Here is a 15269-nt window from a genome sequence, read left to right as displayed (position 1 = left end):
CTTCAACCATCATGTTTTTTTCTGTTGTTACTTTTCCATCTCACTTCCACATTAAGCTGTCGAGTTTTCCACCAAAATCACTCATTTTAGCTTCCAGCACTAGTATTAATGACAGAATGTAATTCCTGCAAGACTCATGAGGAGCCACTAGTTGCAATGCAACCAGTTGCTTTTAACAATTTGTCCTCCATAACCTGACAGACATTTGTTTGGTGACGCAGTTTCACGCAGTACCAGAGAAGTGTGTTACATGTAAGCTATTGAAAGTGAAGCACTTAAATGGACTGCAGTGATTACAATATGATGCATGCATTTCATGTTGGCTGCACTTAGAGCAACTTTAGGCCCGGACACACCAAACCGACATCAAAGAACTGGCAGCAACAAAAGCTGACTGTTGCGCCATCTCACATCACCGGTGTATTGGCCAAACAATTGCACAGACTACAAGACCACAGCCAATCAGCACGTAGGCTCTGCACCTGTGTGAGAGGAAGTAACTCTCCATATCAGCAGACAGCGGTCATCTGTTCTGATCATTCAGAAAGGGAAACCAGACGACCATTAAGAGGCTAGTTAGCCAGTTAGCACAGTAACAACACAATCCAAAGCTGAAAGAACAAATCATATTTACAGTGTGGCAGTGAACAACAACACAAAGAACCAGGAAACATTTCTGCTAAAGAGCTCAAACACTAAAGAAAAGCAATCTTGCTTTACATAACAACTTTGTTTTCACCTCACTTCCTTTTGACTTTAGCTGTTTGTTTACTTTCATGACCTTCATTTCTCTTCTGGTGTGCTGAGCTGACCAGCCAATCAGAGTGATTTAATTCGCTCTGCCGGCTCTGACGTCAATTCAACTGCTGAGTCAACTGAAAAAAGCCGACAAGGTGCGGGACACAACAAAACCTAGAGCGGCAGACGCTTACCGCTGGTGTGTCAGGGCCTCATAGTTTTGGGCCTTCTTACCTAAGTGTGCCAATAGCCTTTTTTCCATCTTCACATCCTTAAAAATCCTTAAGATTTTCTTCCTTCAGAGGAGATGCAGAAGAAAATATAGGAAATACTGCACAATGAGGGTCTTAAAAAACAAATTTCCCAGAGGGCTGAAAACCAGATTAGTTTTTGAGCAGTTTGTCATTCCCTCTCCTCTCCCTTGTACCCTACATGCTACTCCAGGAATGTCATTACATTAATGGAGCACTTTGTTTTGTTCTCCAACAGTCCAAAACTCAAACTTATTAAGTTCACAATCATAAAAAGACCAAGAAAATGAGCAAAACCAGGAAATATGCACATTTGAGTGGCCGGAACATAAAATTTGATGACTCAAAACAGTTAATCCACCCACTGATTTACTGGATGGAACTGGGTCTGATTCATTTATCAAAACTGGTGGTTTGATCCCTGGTTTCTCCCGTCCTTGAGCAAGACACTGAACCCTGAAGGTGGGCCGATCATGGGCCACGTTGTAAAACACCCTGGATAAAAGCACTACACAAATGTATTCTACTTACAGAAATGGAAGATGGTGTAAAACTGGATGTGGCCCCCAGGCCTGTAGTTTCAGTTTGCGGTACATGATTAATTGGAACATAATTGTGATCAAAACACCAGATTTCTTTTTAAAAAGCGGTTTCAGTTTTGTAGTCATTCCTGGGGTTCACCCTACAGGTGTGTGTACCCAGAGGTATAAAAGACATTTGTATAGCAGTGATGTCTCATAGCTCTTTTATGTCTCATGTAATTTGACTGAACACACCCTGACCGGTGCGGATTTGTGCCAGAAATGAAAAAAAAAAAAACATCTTCATTTTCTTTTCTTCTTTAATGTCCCTCCCAGTGCAGCTCCACCCTGACATGGCCTGGGCATGCAGACCGCTGTTTGTGCACATGTTCTTATGCACTTCCGTGGAATCTAACAAATCCAAGTCATCTGTCAACAGGAAGCTCTGACTCAAACCCCTCCATTATAGGATTGTTAAGAAGGCTCTCTTTAGTGTTTTGACAAGTTATGTCTTTAGAGTTTATGAACAGCTATATGTCTTACACTTGTTCTGTATGTTAAGTCAACAGCCAGGGGCTCAGCGCTATTATGATGAGACAATAATGTCACCGCAGTGAATGAAATCAATGGGAAAATAACTACTTAACAGCAGAGCAGAGTGTTTTGTAGGATGTGGGGTGGGGTCGGTTTGCAGTCAAGATGAGGACTGCAGGGAGAACTGATTTTCTGTCACGGCGCTCCTGTTCCCCCCCCTGCTGCTGCAGACCGCATTAATAAACAATGGATGAATTTTTGTTCCTTCATGTTAAAGGGACAGTTCACCCCAATATCAACAATAGACACTTTTCTTCTTACCCGTAGTGCTGTTTATCAGTCAATAATGTTTTGGTGTGAGGTGCTGAGTGTTGGAGATGTCAGCCAAAGAGATGTCTGCCTTCTTTCCAATATAATGGAACTAGATAGTATTCGGCTTGTGGAGCTCAACAGACCTTGTTGTGAGCAGTGTCACGTAGAAACTATTTCTACATCCACCAATTGTACCACAGTAAAGAAGGAAAACATCCACTCATGGATGAGAAGCTTGTGCTTGTGACAGTGCAGAGTGTAAGTTAATGGCTCCTCAGCAAAAGTATAACATTATTTAGTACAGTGATGCTAGGTGAACGCCTCCTTCTGCACAGTGATACGATTGGCAGGTGTCAGGTAGAAAGAGTTCAGAACAAAGTTCCTACATGAAACTGCTCAAGAAAAAGTATGTGTATTATCTTGAGACATGATTTCTGTAATCTGACTTACCAGATGCCGACTGTGGCTATAAGCCTGGTATTGAGTGCCTTTTTTAGTTTGGCATTCTCGATCCCTTCCACTATCTGCGTGCTATCATTTCCAAATCCTCTTTGCTACATGAAACAACCTCCGGTGTAGTCATGCTTCACCTATAAATCATCAAATATATCAACTTTTTTATCACTAAGAGTTGAATGACACAGGGGCATACCACTGTTAGTGTTTGTCTTGTTTTGCAGAGCCTTTTTATTGACAGTCCTTGCCCCCCCACTTGCAAATGTTCCACTAAAACAAGTTTCCCTCAACACTATTTTGTAAGGGCATAGTCACTGCATCCTGGGCTAAGCAGTTCTCAAGGAGATTATGATTGGTTTAAAGAAAGACAAACAAGCCAAACGCACCTATAGCAGAAAGATAATGGGTTATTCTAAATGTATTTTTTTGGCACTTTGACCACCACAAGCCGAATGCCATCTTGTTTCATCATACTGGAGAGAACATACATCTTTTCAACAAATATCTCCAACACTCGGCAACTCACAGCAAAACAATCTAGATTGATGAATAGCACTGCAGGTAAGAGCAAAAACAGGCATTTTTGATTTGGGGTTGAACTCTGTTGTTTCGTAGTGCATTTACTGTAGTGAGTTCTGAGAAAGAAAGTGAAACAATATTTAATCAAAAGTCCGTATGAATCAAAAAATCATTACAAACTCTCATTTTCCAGGTGCTTGTCACTCTTAAGTTAGTGAAAACTTGTTGACAAAAAGATCTTTTTGACATCTTGCCAGTTCTGTCAGCGAAGACATTTAACTGTCAAGCATGAAAGACATAAACAAACCATTAAGTTTTGGGCGGTTTCACTTCTGGAACACCTTTGCATGTCCCTACAAAGACTGATTGCTAACAGTTTGAAAAATTGCCATTATAAACACGACTTACGTTGGTTCCTTTCAAAGCAATCATCTGATTTCTTTCGGGTCGCTATAAGGTCACACCTATTAGTTGTCATTACATGTGAGCAACACCTATGTGTTTGTCTCCCCTTCTAAAGGGCTACAGCAAACATGACATCAGCATCCCTCAGGCCAGAGAAAAGAGGGCTAGGACTGGCTTTGGGAGTTAAGCAATTAGATAATACAAGTGCGCAGTGCAAACAAGTCAAGCTCACACCCATATTGTCAGGAAAAGTCAGTGTGGCAACGTTGTGGGGCCGGGTCAGGACGGAGGATTAGACATGTTACAACACTGGCTCCCAATTATCTGTCAGTCCATCAAGGGAGGATCCACCAGTACCAGTATTGTACCAAACCCTCTTTTCAGACAGATGCTTTGATCGGTGTAAAAGAGTTTATTATTGTCCCACCTCATTCCAAAGATTGTCAGGAAAATAATTTGTGTTCGGGCTGTATTTTATTTTTTAATGCTGCCTTGTTGTGTTGCAGCTCGCACAATATGTTCAAGGGTTTATTCTGCCTGAACCTGCTTCTCAGAGCTCATCAGTGTTGAAACGTCTTTCCATAGAGTGAGGATTTACAGTAGATTACTATGTGATGTTTAAGTCTGCCAATGATACATGAAGATCCTCTAACACAAACAAAGCTTATAGAAGCTTCATCCCTGTTTGAGTCCGTACAAACATACCGCTGCCGCAAGAGCTCTAATTAAGAGGCAGATGTCTGCTTTCAGACAGAGATCATTCATCAAACTCACAGATTACACTTTCCAGTGCATACAACCTCTCCTCCTTTATGTTAATGCCGTTTTATCCAACCTGTGCCAAACATGCATCACATCCCAGACTGTGACTGAGCGTACTGGCTGATGTTGTTCTGCAGCTTGTCTAAATGTAATAAAATACTGCACTTACCTGGTCCAAAAACATTATTAAACTATTCATGCAAATAATTGCAAGATAAAATAATAACACCATGCGAGGTTATTGGTACCTGAAGATTATTATTTGTCAATGAACATCATTGGCTGAAAATAAGTTAAATTAAGTTCTGTATAAATAAATATCAGTCTGTAATAATGTGAATTAATGTATGACTGTCACTTTGTAATTCCTTGTTTGCATATAGATAACAAACAAATAAAAAATAAAGAAATTACAAAAAAATTATAAAAATGCTATGGGTGGAGAAAATAGCTACAAAATAATATCACAATGCATGTTATGTTATGCATTTCATTACTGTACAAATACATAGACACCACCTATCATTTTCTAATGTGAATTATTAGTATTGCAAATACAAATTAAACTTGTGACAGCCTACTACAACAATAAAATTAACTTTTTTTTTCAGTCCACTAGATACATTTTGCGACATTAAAAATGACTGAAGTGAAATGAACAGACGAACAGATGTTGACAAAGTTCAATGTTGACAATCAGGACAGGAACATAATGTGCAGCTGAAAAAAAATAAATAAATAATACATCGTAATTTATCTCAATATATGTTACTGCAATACTCAGCATGTTGCAAAATTTTTAAAAATCGCAATAATATTCTATTGTTATTCAGTGTAATCAGGGTTTCCCACACATTAATTGTGTACAATCAAAACCACAGACGGAGAAGCAGAACGTCAGGCACATTGAAAATGAAATCAAACAGTTTTCTTCTCTTGGTCTAAAAGTTTGCATTCACTTGCCTCTGGAGCATCTGCTGCTCTCTTACACTTTTCTTAATAATATGAGGATTCAATAATATTTTCTGTTTCATTTGGAGAGGCATTATTTTGCATTGTACATATTTAACAGCATAAGTAGCAGCTGTTACATTATCAGTTGCTCTCAGTAGAAACATGCATGCAGATTCAGGACAGTTTTCATTTTCTTAATAATCTCATATTTATATATCAGAAGCTCTAATATGAATAGACTTACTGCACTGATGAGTTAATAATATCGCCATTAAAGCATACAGGAAATTGCTTCAGGGAGGTCATTGTGCATACGAGATGAACAGGACACAATTTAACACATCCCACACTAAAACGAGTGACACTTAAACTGCTATTAAATGTGGTAGACATACTGAAAATATCCACTTATAATAAGAGTAAATGCAGAGATAAATGTATATTAAAAGGAAACAGGTATACATTTAGATGTGCCAGCAGTTTGTCATTCACAAGTTGAATAACCTCGAGGAATGTTCTTCCCAGATTTTTATCTGGGTTTTCTGTATTTTTTCCTTGAAGGAACTATCTCATTAGGAGAAAATACTCAGCAAGAGATATCTCCAACCACTTTCAAAGCCTTTAGATGAAGGTGAGCTTTGCTGACTGATAAAAAGAGATGGGAGGGAATGACCAATAATTTTAGGATGCAGTCCTCATATTTCCTCCCAAAGCTGACCTTTTTTAGTCACTGTAGTCATATTTCAAAACCTGAAGGTCTGAAGTTGAGCTTCAAACAGACTGTGTTATTGGAAGAGACATGCCACAGTAGGTTTTTAGGAGGAGGCATGGTGTCATTTAATATAGTTTGTTTATGATACTTCCTCACTCCAGCATGTAGTTAGTGGGAAATTCATTACACAGTCAATTGTTTTAATATTTCCATTATTAGAATATATTATAAAACCACAAGGTACTCTGCTGTTGTAGAGTTTAAAGATGTGCTATTAAAGTTTTTTATAAACAATTTGTAAAATATTTTTATAACAATCAACATAAGAGATGAACACATGAAAGCTGGGGATGGAGCTGGGGATCAAACCACTGACCTTCTGATTGCAGAACAACACGGTCTAGTGATTCAGCGCTGCTGCCATGATCAGTAAAAAGTCTAAGCATGACACCTCTTAGAAATGCACTCCAGTTACCACCAGTTCTCTGAAGAACATGTTTTTACGGCCTTGTTTTGGTGGTGACGTTAAGTCATGCAACTGTGGTGTGGTTCATTAAACCCTAACAAAAGCTTTTTATCTGAAAACTTCATTTAGGCCTCAAAAATCATAGAAGAAAAGAAGAAAAATGTAATCCTTAGAGTACGCTACAGCACAGTTAATTTTTCTCTTATTTGTGCAAGTTCAGAGCTGTCGCAAAATCAGCACAATCCCTCTCTGAATTCACTCGTCAGTGTTGTTTTTGCTGCTGTCAGTAACATAGGCCTATACACGATTACGTGCATGTTTATTTAAGTGGGCTAGAGAGTGATCATTTAGTAGAAAGTTGGGAAACAAAGAATATTGTTACCTAGAAAATTAAATATAACAATACCGTCCTCTTTCAGGAGTACATTCTGTAAATATATTGTAATCCATGTCAGAATAACAGAAATGAGAATATCTCCTCTTGGAAAACAAGATTTAGTAAAATAAATTCTACGACAACGAATATCGTTCCTGTTATTAGCTATTAGCACAGTTTACTCCCAAAGGGCCAGTGACGATAGCGGCTTGGGAAATGACTGTGGTCACCTAGCAACACGGACATTCCTCCTGCTTGGCCTGGTGGTGTCTGTGTCCTGTCTGCATTAGGAGGGCTATATTTAAGTCTGCCCGTGCCTGTGGAACATAAAGCAGACGAATCATCTGCACCCGACATCTCTGAGCACAGTTTACATGATTGAGCGAGCCGGCAATTAATCTGCGTGCACTTCCGAATGCACTGTTTCCATGGACACAAGATGGCTTGAGATGATGGGGTGATGGAGGACAAGTGTGTGTTTGTGTTATGGATATGGATTGAGGTCAGAGAGGGAGGTGAGGTAGAGCGATGAAATGACCTTGGTGCGTTGTCTCGTCAGCAGAGACCCTCGAGCAGCTGGATGGCGGCTGCTGAGCTACTTTACCTTTCGACTAAATCCATTCCACATCGCTGCATCATTAGCACGCCACATGTGTGTCTCTGTGGAGTCTGGGGAGGCTTTAGATTACAGAGCATCTTGGCATTCAATCGATGACCTACTACAGTCATGCCTCCCCCCTTTTCTCCCTCAGGAAAGCCTTACATTGCTCACAATTTCACATCTCTGTGCCACAAATGCTTCTTCCCATCACGCTCCTCCTATACACCCACAATTATTGGAAGAATCTGCTCTGGAAATAAATTATGACCTCGGCTTGTGTGTTATATTGCACATATAGAGGGTGAGGAACGCTGGTGCCATGGAGAAGATGTTATATAGGCATCTATAGGGATCCATGAGCGGAATCACAAGTGCTCCGGACTCCCTGATGTGATTCATCAAAGCTGTCAGAGGACTCATTTCATGCCAGCAGCTGAGCTGAATGAGTGTTTGTCCTGCATGTCGCCAGATGTATTGATCCTTTATCTGTTATCATATAACACTTCCTGTTTTACTATTGCCTGCCCTCATGAGAATGAATTTTAATTGACCCATTAAAACCTCTTTATAGTGTTTAGACTTTGTCTATTTTGCAAAAACTTGCTTTAGATAAAGTACATGACCATGTGTGCCCTGATACAAATTTAGAGTGAAAGCTCGACTTTCATTATTATTATTATTACTATTTTTATTGACCAGGGCCTACTGGCTGTCCCACACTCTAGACTGAGAACAAAAGCTGATTGTGTCTTTGAAGTCGTGACTTCAACACTGCCACATCTTCCATTATGAATACAGTCTGAAGTCTTTCTAAAAGCCTTTAAAGAGCAACTGAATACCCATCTTTGTAAATGGCCTTTGTCCCACCCTAAGATGTCTACTGCTTGTTCTTTGGGGGGTCCTCTATGTTTTAATTTTTCATTTTTTTTTAATCTTCTCTTCTGCTTTTATCTTGTGATTTATGTTTTAATTTGGTAAAGCACCTTTAACAGAAATAAAATTCACAAAAGAAGACCATAAAAACATACAATAAATTCAAAAAGGTGAAAATAAAGAAAACACACTAATTTATTTGATATTTAAATCATTAATTTAGTTTTTTAAACAAATGTATGTTTTTTTATTGCCTTTCTTTTTATTGATTATATGTTTTTATTGTATTTTTTGCTAATTTTATTTCTGCAAAAGGTACTTTATCAAATTTATTATTATTATTAAGATAATTTTTTAACACATCAGCTGTAGATAGGTTGGGCATTAGTTAGGATAAGAAAAATTAATTACTGAGATTTTTATAAATTATTATTACTTATAAAATTGTATCGCTAACATAGACTGTAAAGGACTGGTGATAATTAGCTTTGGTTTTTGGCAAACATTACTATATACACTGGTTCTTTACAAAAATTATATAACACACATTGGTCTATTAATTGAAATATTATATGCAAACCCTTAAGAGCATTGTAACCCACAAATCCAAATGTAACCATAGTAGTATTTCGTATGTTTGTGTAGAAACTGGACAATTATAAGAACAGTTCAATGTATATATACGCACACAGTTGCCAGTTTTTAAGGTACACTAGGATAACTAATGCAGTTTTAGAGAGGTATTTTCCAATTCCATGATTATTTTGGAACATGTAGTTGGTGGTGCAGTTGAATTGTACTGGATTATACGACGAGCTGTTTCTGTTATTTAGCCTACGCCAGGTGTGCTCAAAGTTTTGATGTCTGAGTGCCAATTTAGGGAAACAGGAAAAATGCAGTTGCAAGTTATGCACTAAAATCACTTACTTTGGCACCAGCATTAATGACGACACTAAACAGTGTTAAAACACACGCAACACCTCTTTCCAACTGCAGTAAAGTTGTCAACAAGCTAAAAATCCAGTTTCATAAAAATTAGCTGTCCTCCAAGCTAGACAAATAACGTTGCTCTCTATGTGCAGCTGGCTGAGCCGAGCACTCAAAAAACCATCCACAAAATGCAAAACGGAAAAGAGGTAGCCTACAAATAAAAGAGTTCAATAATTTAAATAGTGTCTCCAAAATTACTTCACACATCAATGGTCTCCTTTGGATTATACTAAATGACCTAATATGGAAAAATTTGCTTTTGCAAAAGTTTGGGGGAATTTTGAAAGAATATTTAATAGCCTAACTCTTACTCAGTGTAGTGTCACCAAAATCACTTCACACACACATAATTATTTGAACTCCTAAAACTCAGTATCTTGCTTGTAACAAGTCTTGCCTAAGCCAGTTGTGGCCACGTTACACAGGAACGTGTGTGTATGTGATTGCGATGGTAGCACCTCTGCTTCAATTTGAGTCACAAGAAATGATGCACACAGTTTCACAAATAGCAAGTGTCGGATCAAAGTTTAATAAAATGAATTAATTAAAAGTTATGTAATATTGCCCCTGAAGGTTTGTGTTTACGAGTTAATCAGCTCTGATGCGTTGGATGCGTTTTGAGCTTGTAATTTAATTTGATTCCTGAGAATTTCCACTTAGTAACACTTTCCAGTACATCGTATAGTTGAAACAGGGTGTTGTCTGACTCACACTTTCATTTGCAACGAGCAACAAAGGCTTTGTGAAATGACACACAACCACACCTCAAAGTTTTCCCTGTGCTCCATTTGGTGTTTACCGCCTGTTGCATGACAGATCAGATCAGGAATAATCAGATGAACGGCTGATCATTAAAGTAATAATGTTATGATAGTCACCTCCAAGATATAATTTTTCATCAACTTAAAACTGTCAGTCATAAATCAACTGTCTTGATTCAATCATTATGAGTACCATAGAAATATCACCGTCATTAGAGTACAAGCACAGGAACATTAGTGCAACAGATCTGGATGTGTGCATGCGTCGGTGTCCTCCGGCAGTGATGGGAAAATACTGAGGCAGCTCGCGTGCAAACTCCCAGACATACCACACAAGGCAGGGAGTGTTAGTTGGCAGGCGCTGCAGGAATGCTATTGTTCAACAGACAAAAATTGTATGAGAAAATCTCGGTTTGATGTGAGATACTTTATTTTTCTCCCTCAGTGTTGCACCGCAGTTTCCTCTTAATTCACCCGTTATTCATGAACCACAGAATATGCAGTTGTGTTTTTGTTTCCTTCCCTTGAAATGTAATTTTTTTTAACAAGTCTATTTAAAGGTCCAGTGTGTAGGATTTAGGGAGATAAGCTGGCAGAAATAGAATATAATATAATAAGTATATTTTATTTAGTGTATAATCAATGAAAGTAAGACTTGTGTTTTTATCACTTTAGAATGAGCTGTTTATTTCTACATAGGGAGCAGATTCTCATTTATAGAGTCCGCCATGTTGCACCGCCATGTTTCTACAGTGGCCTATGGACAAGCCAAACTGTGTTTCTAGTAAGAGAAATTTCCTTTTTTGCATTGGCCACTGTAGTTAGTAGCCTTTCTGTGACGAGCAGCATCAGAAAAAACGATTTTTTTTTTTTTTTACATGGAACTGCATTTTTCAGTGTGTTTTGCCAGTTCAGATCATCAGGTCTGTTTGTTTGGTTTATTCAGTGTTTGCATTAGATAAAGTCACCAGGTCCATTTGTATTGGAGAGAACATGGCTGCAAGCAAAAACGCTCTGTACAATGAACACTGAAGGATTTCTAACCAGGAGAAATGTCAGCTGGTTGCAGTCTTCAATCGTCACTGCTAAATGCCACTAAATCCCCCTGAATCTTTAAGATCCAGACGTCTAATGACTAAAATTCTTAATCTGTCTAAAATATTGTTTAAAACAACTAAGATTTTTTTTTTTTTTTTTTAAATGTACCATAAATGTGGCTTAAACTGGACAAAAAACTCAATTCATGACAGCTTCTGGCAACCACAACCCTGTGGCGAGCGCAAAGCGACCAAATGACACAAACTGTGTCGTTGATAAAGTTACGGATTTTTCTGGGTTTAAACAATGTTGCAAATTTCTGAGATAATGTAAGTACATAACTTAACAAAATATATAACATTTGCCTAGTTCTTTTTAGACAATTTAATGCGGAAAGGTTACATATTATGTTTTTATAAAGCTTTTAATTTTCTTATACGTTTCTTTTAAAAAAAAAACTCCATAATTAAATTTTGGCCCTGTTTACTATCCATTTGAGTTTTTCTTGCCTCTCAAAAATGGAAAAGAAACCACAGTTTATTGCAGCAATTTCAGTTGGCTTCGCAGGCTGAACTCACATCTGTAACACAGCACAGTTAGTTTTGGATTTATTAGAGCAAGAATGCAGAGGTTGTGTCTGGCGGTAAACAGATGTCTGTGGAGTTGACACAGGCTCCAACCCTGCTGCTGTCTTTGTCCTTGTAAGGAGACTCCGGGTGTGTTCGTTTGACTGAGTCACAGCGAAAGGTACAGGAAAACCAGAACCACGGCCATAGCAGAAGAGCCAGATAGATAGAATAGTTTTGCGATGCGGTCGTGTCATCTCTGTTTGGATTAGACATGTTTATCTGTATGCTTGAGAACAGTCGGTTTTCCATTAGACTTTTATGGATTGCTGAGTTGTAGCTGCTCCAGATAATGTGGAAGCAGTTGCTGCTTAGCTTTGTCATTACCTTTGATAGATGACATAAATGATCTGGACATATTGTTGACACAAGGAGGCTTTCCCTCCGTCAGTGGGTCGATTTAATCATCCATTTATCACCGGCGGTATGAAAGAAAAGTCGTCGTGGTTTCCTCAGGAAGTGACGACACAAGTGATGCTTGTGACGAACGGATTTGTGTCTGCAGAGGATGCAGCTGTGAACTCCAACGACCCCAGCCGGAGTCCTGCGGCAGACAGGGGGAGTGTTGTGGACAGAGTAAAGCAGCTCTGCCAGCGTTTTTAGAACAAGGCTTCAATCAGAGTGGGAGCTGGCACGCCCTGCCAAGGAATACTTCTCCCTAATTAGACAGTGTACATTCAGTGGGTCCTGAATGGAAACAAGGCTGTGTTTTGTTGAGAAAGTGAACCTCTAGTGACGCATGTTTGTGATACCAAAGTGACTTCTGGCTGTGTTTCTGTTTGCTCCTTCGCAGCAAAGGCTATAGTTATGTCCCAGAGTGCACCGGTGCTCATCAGATGTCAGCTCTCTCCCCTCTAGTAAACGTATACATGGTCAGGCATGAGCTACTTACACACAAATCCTCCCACACGCTCATCCAGTGTCTCTCTCACACACACAGAAAACCCCCACTGGTTTCATGCTAGTTTCACATGTGGGCCACAGTGGCTCATCCTCACATGGCCGTCTGACGCTGTGCCGTCACTTCATATTTCTGAATGAGTTCCTTATCCATTCTGAAGTTCAGGCTCTGTTTTGGGAAGCATCCGTGACTCAGCACTGCTGTCTCATATCTCAGGGAACAGGATGAGTGTGTTAAGAGCCTGCTGAACTGACTGATGCAGTGTGTTCTGTGAAGTCCATACTGCAAAGCAATTAAAGAGGCTCCTAATTTTGTTTTTACATAGCTGCCATGGTGCAGATGAGTGATATGGCCCGTCAGGAGTGGGACAGAGAGCACTGTTGCTAATAATAGCTTGCAGCCTATGGGGGGGTCTGGCACTTTATTTTTAGCTGCGCTAGCAACGTCTTTGGTTGGTTGTTTGGTCGGTGCAACACTCTGTTCAACCTACATCTCTCAACAACTGTTGGATTGATTGCCATGACATTTGGATCACACATTCATGTTGCCCTCAGGATGAAATGTCATCACATTTGTGATCCCCTGACATTACCATCGGCCTCAGCTGCATTGCTGCTACAGCATGCTAACATGCTAAACTAAGGTGGTGAACATAGTAAATAAAATAGTCCCATAACATCAACATTGTAGTAAGCTTGGGTTGACTAGATATAGAGGTTGACTGATATTGGTTTTTCAGGGCCAATACAGATACCAATTATTAGTAGTTAATGAGATCGATAATCGATATTTGGAAACAATATGCATTTACAATGAAAATGAAAATCTTTCTGTCAATATTTAGAATTTAACAAACTCCAACACAAAACTTTGTTTAAACGCCTTTAGCAAACGTTTCATCAAAAACTTTCCACATCATATACAGAATGTTCCCAGCATTTCTTTTTTTTATAAATTCAAGTGAAAATTTAAATAAAAATGAATGAATAAAAATGTATTCCTTAGGTTTTTCAATATAAAAGTTCCTCTCGTGTTGACACCTTTTTGCACTTCTTAATTAATTCACTTTATCAGCTATCATTAAAATAAAACAGCAATACAGATAATTGGCAAAATGCCAAGTATAAGCCCCAATAATCTGTCAACCCCTATTGTAGAAATCCTACCGTCAAAAAGATTCAGACATTCCTTTTTTTATTAAACTGATTCCAAAAAGCTGTTTTGAGGTGACGTAGTGCAGCCCTCTGAGACAAAAATGTGATTTGTGATACTGGGCTTAATAATGAAATTGAATTGAATAGAACTGAATTGAATATATTCACAAACTTACCCTCTAAATTAAGTGCTGATTTCAACTCAACCACAATTTGTAATAACTTCAGAATTTTTGTTATTTTCTCACAAATACCATTATATATCATATACCCCGGTGAAATGTCAAGAGGGTATGAAAAGTCTACATTTTAGCATTGTCAATGTGACATACGCTTTTAGCTCAAAGCATCTCAAAATACAGCCTTTCAAAGCTGCTTGCTTGGCTGCAGACTCTTCAGAGATAAAATGCCAAGCAGTGGCAAAAAGCGTGTTCATGTGTTTCAGGTGGGAAAGGATTCCTTGTGACACAGCCAATATGTCACAGGAGTCTCAGGACTGTTACTGATTCGCTGTGGGTATTCTCAAGGCACAATTTACTGCCAAACGTTGTGCAATCCCCAACTTTAAGTTTGGCAATCAAACGGCCATAGCTCGGAGCGGCTGCCTCATCTTTCCTTAGATGCTGCATGGCAGCTCACCACAGGCTGCGCTTTGCTGCCGCTTGGTATGTTTTCAGGGTTAGTCTTTGGTAATCTTATCTACAACATCAACAATATGTACAAAACATTCTCAAAGTCAACACACACTACCCCAGTGCAATTCAAACGATGATCTGAAACCACTCAACGTCAAAGTGCAATTATTTTGATGTAGTGTTTTTTTCTGCATCTCAACAGTATTGCAAATGTGGGAATGCTAAATGATTTTCGGGGCTTAAATACAAGATTCTGAATGGATGAATGAATCTTGTATTGCTTGCAAATTGACTAAACCAATAATATTAGCTGCATGTTATATTGTAGCTTATCTGCCAAATCGGCGACTATGATGTGATGAATAATTCAGTCCACTTTATCGTCAGAAAAATATTGGAATTACACAACTAATGGTTTGGCACAAGGGATGGGGATGTTGGTACTTGTTCAGCTCTATCTGCGTAGGTTTTATCTGTTAATGGCATGACTAAAGATTTTTTATTTGTTTTGAAGTGTCATCATTGACATCCCGTAACTCACTCCTGATATCTTATGAGTAAGGAGGCAGTTAGCGTGAAGGAATTCAGGCTGCATCAGAGGTACTCCACCCTTTTGGGTGTGTTAAAGCTCACATGTCCCTCTGCAGTCACTCAAAGGTTCAAAAACTATTCATGAGAAATGTT

At 38.8% G+C, this 15269-nt stretch overlaps 1 protein-coding gene across 2 annotated transcripts in view; it reads left to right on the top strand.

The window, feature by feature from the left end:
- The window catches only part of iffo2b (intermediate filament family orphan 2b), a 41750-nt gene that overhangs the window by 11100 nt on the left and 15381 nt on the right, over positions 1–15269 (top strand). The gene's annotated exons all lie outside the window — the stretch shown is intronic.

Source organism: Plectropomus leopardus, chromosome 2 (genome assembly GCF_026936395.1).
Source record: "Plectropomus leopardus strain MGB_pleo_1.0 chromosome 2, ASM2693639v1, whole genome shotgun sequence".
Classification (NCBI taxonomy): Eukaryota; Metazoa; Chordata; class Actinopteri; order Perciformes; family Serranidae; genus Plectropomus; species Plectropomus leopardus.
The sequence above is the reverse complement of the archived record's forward strand: the minus strand, read 5'-3'. Positions and strand labels throughout refer to the sequence as shown.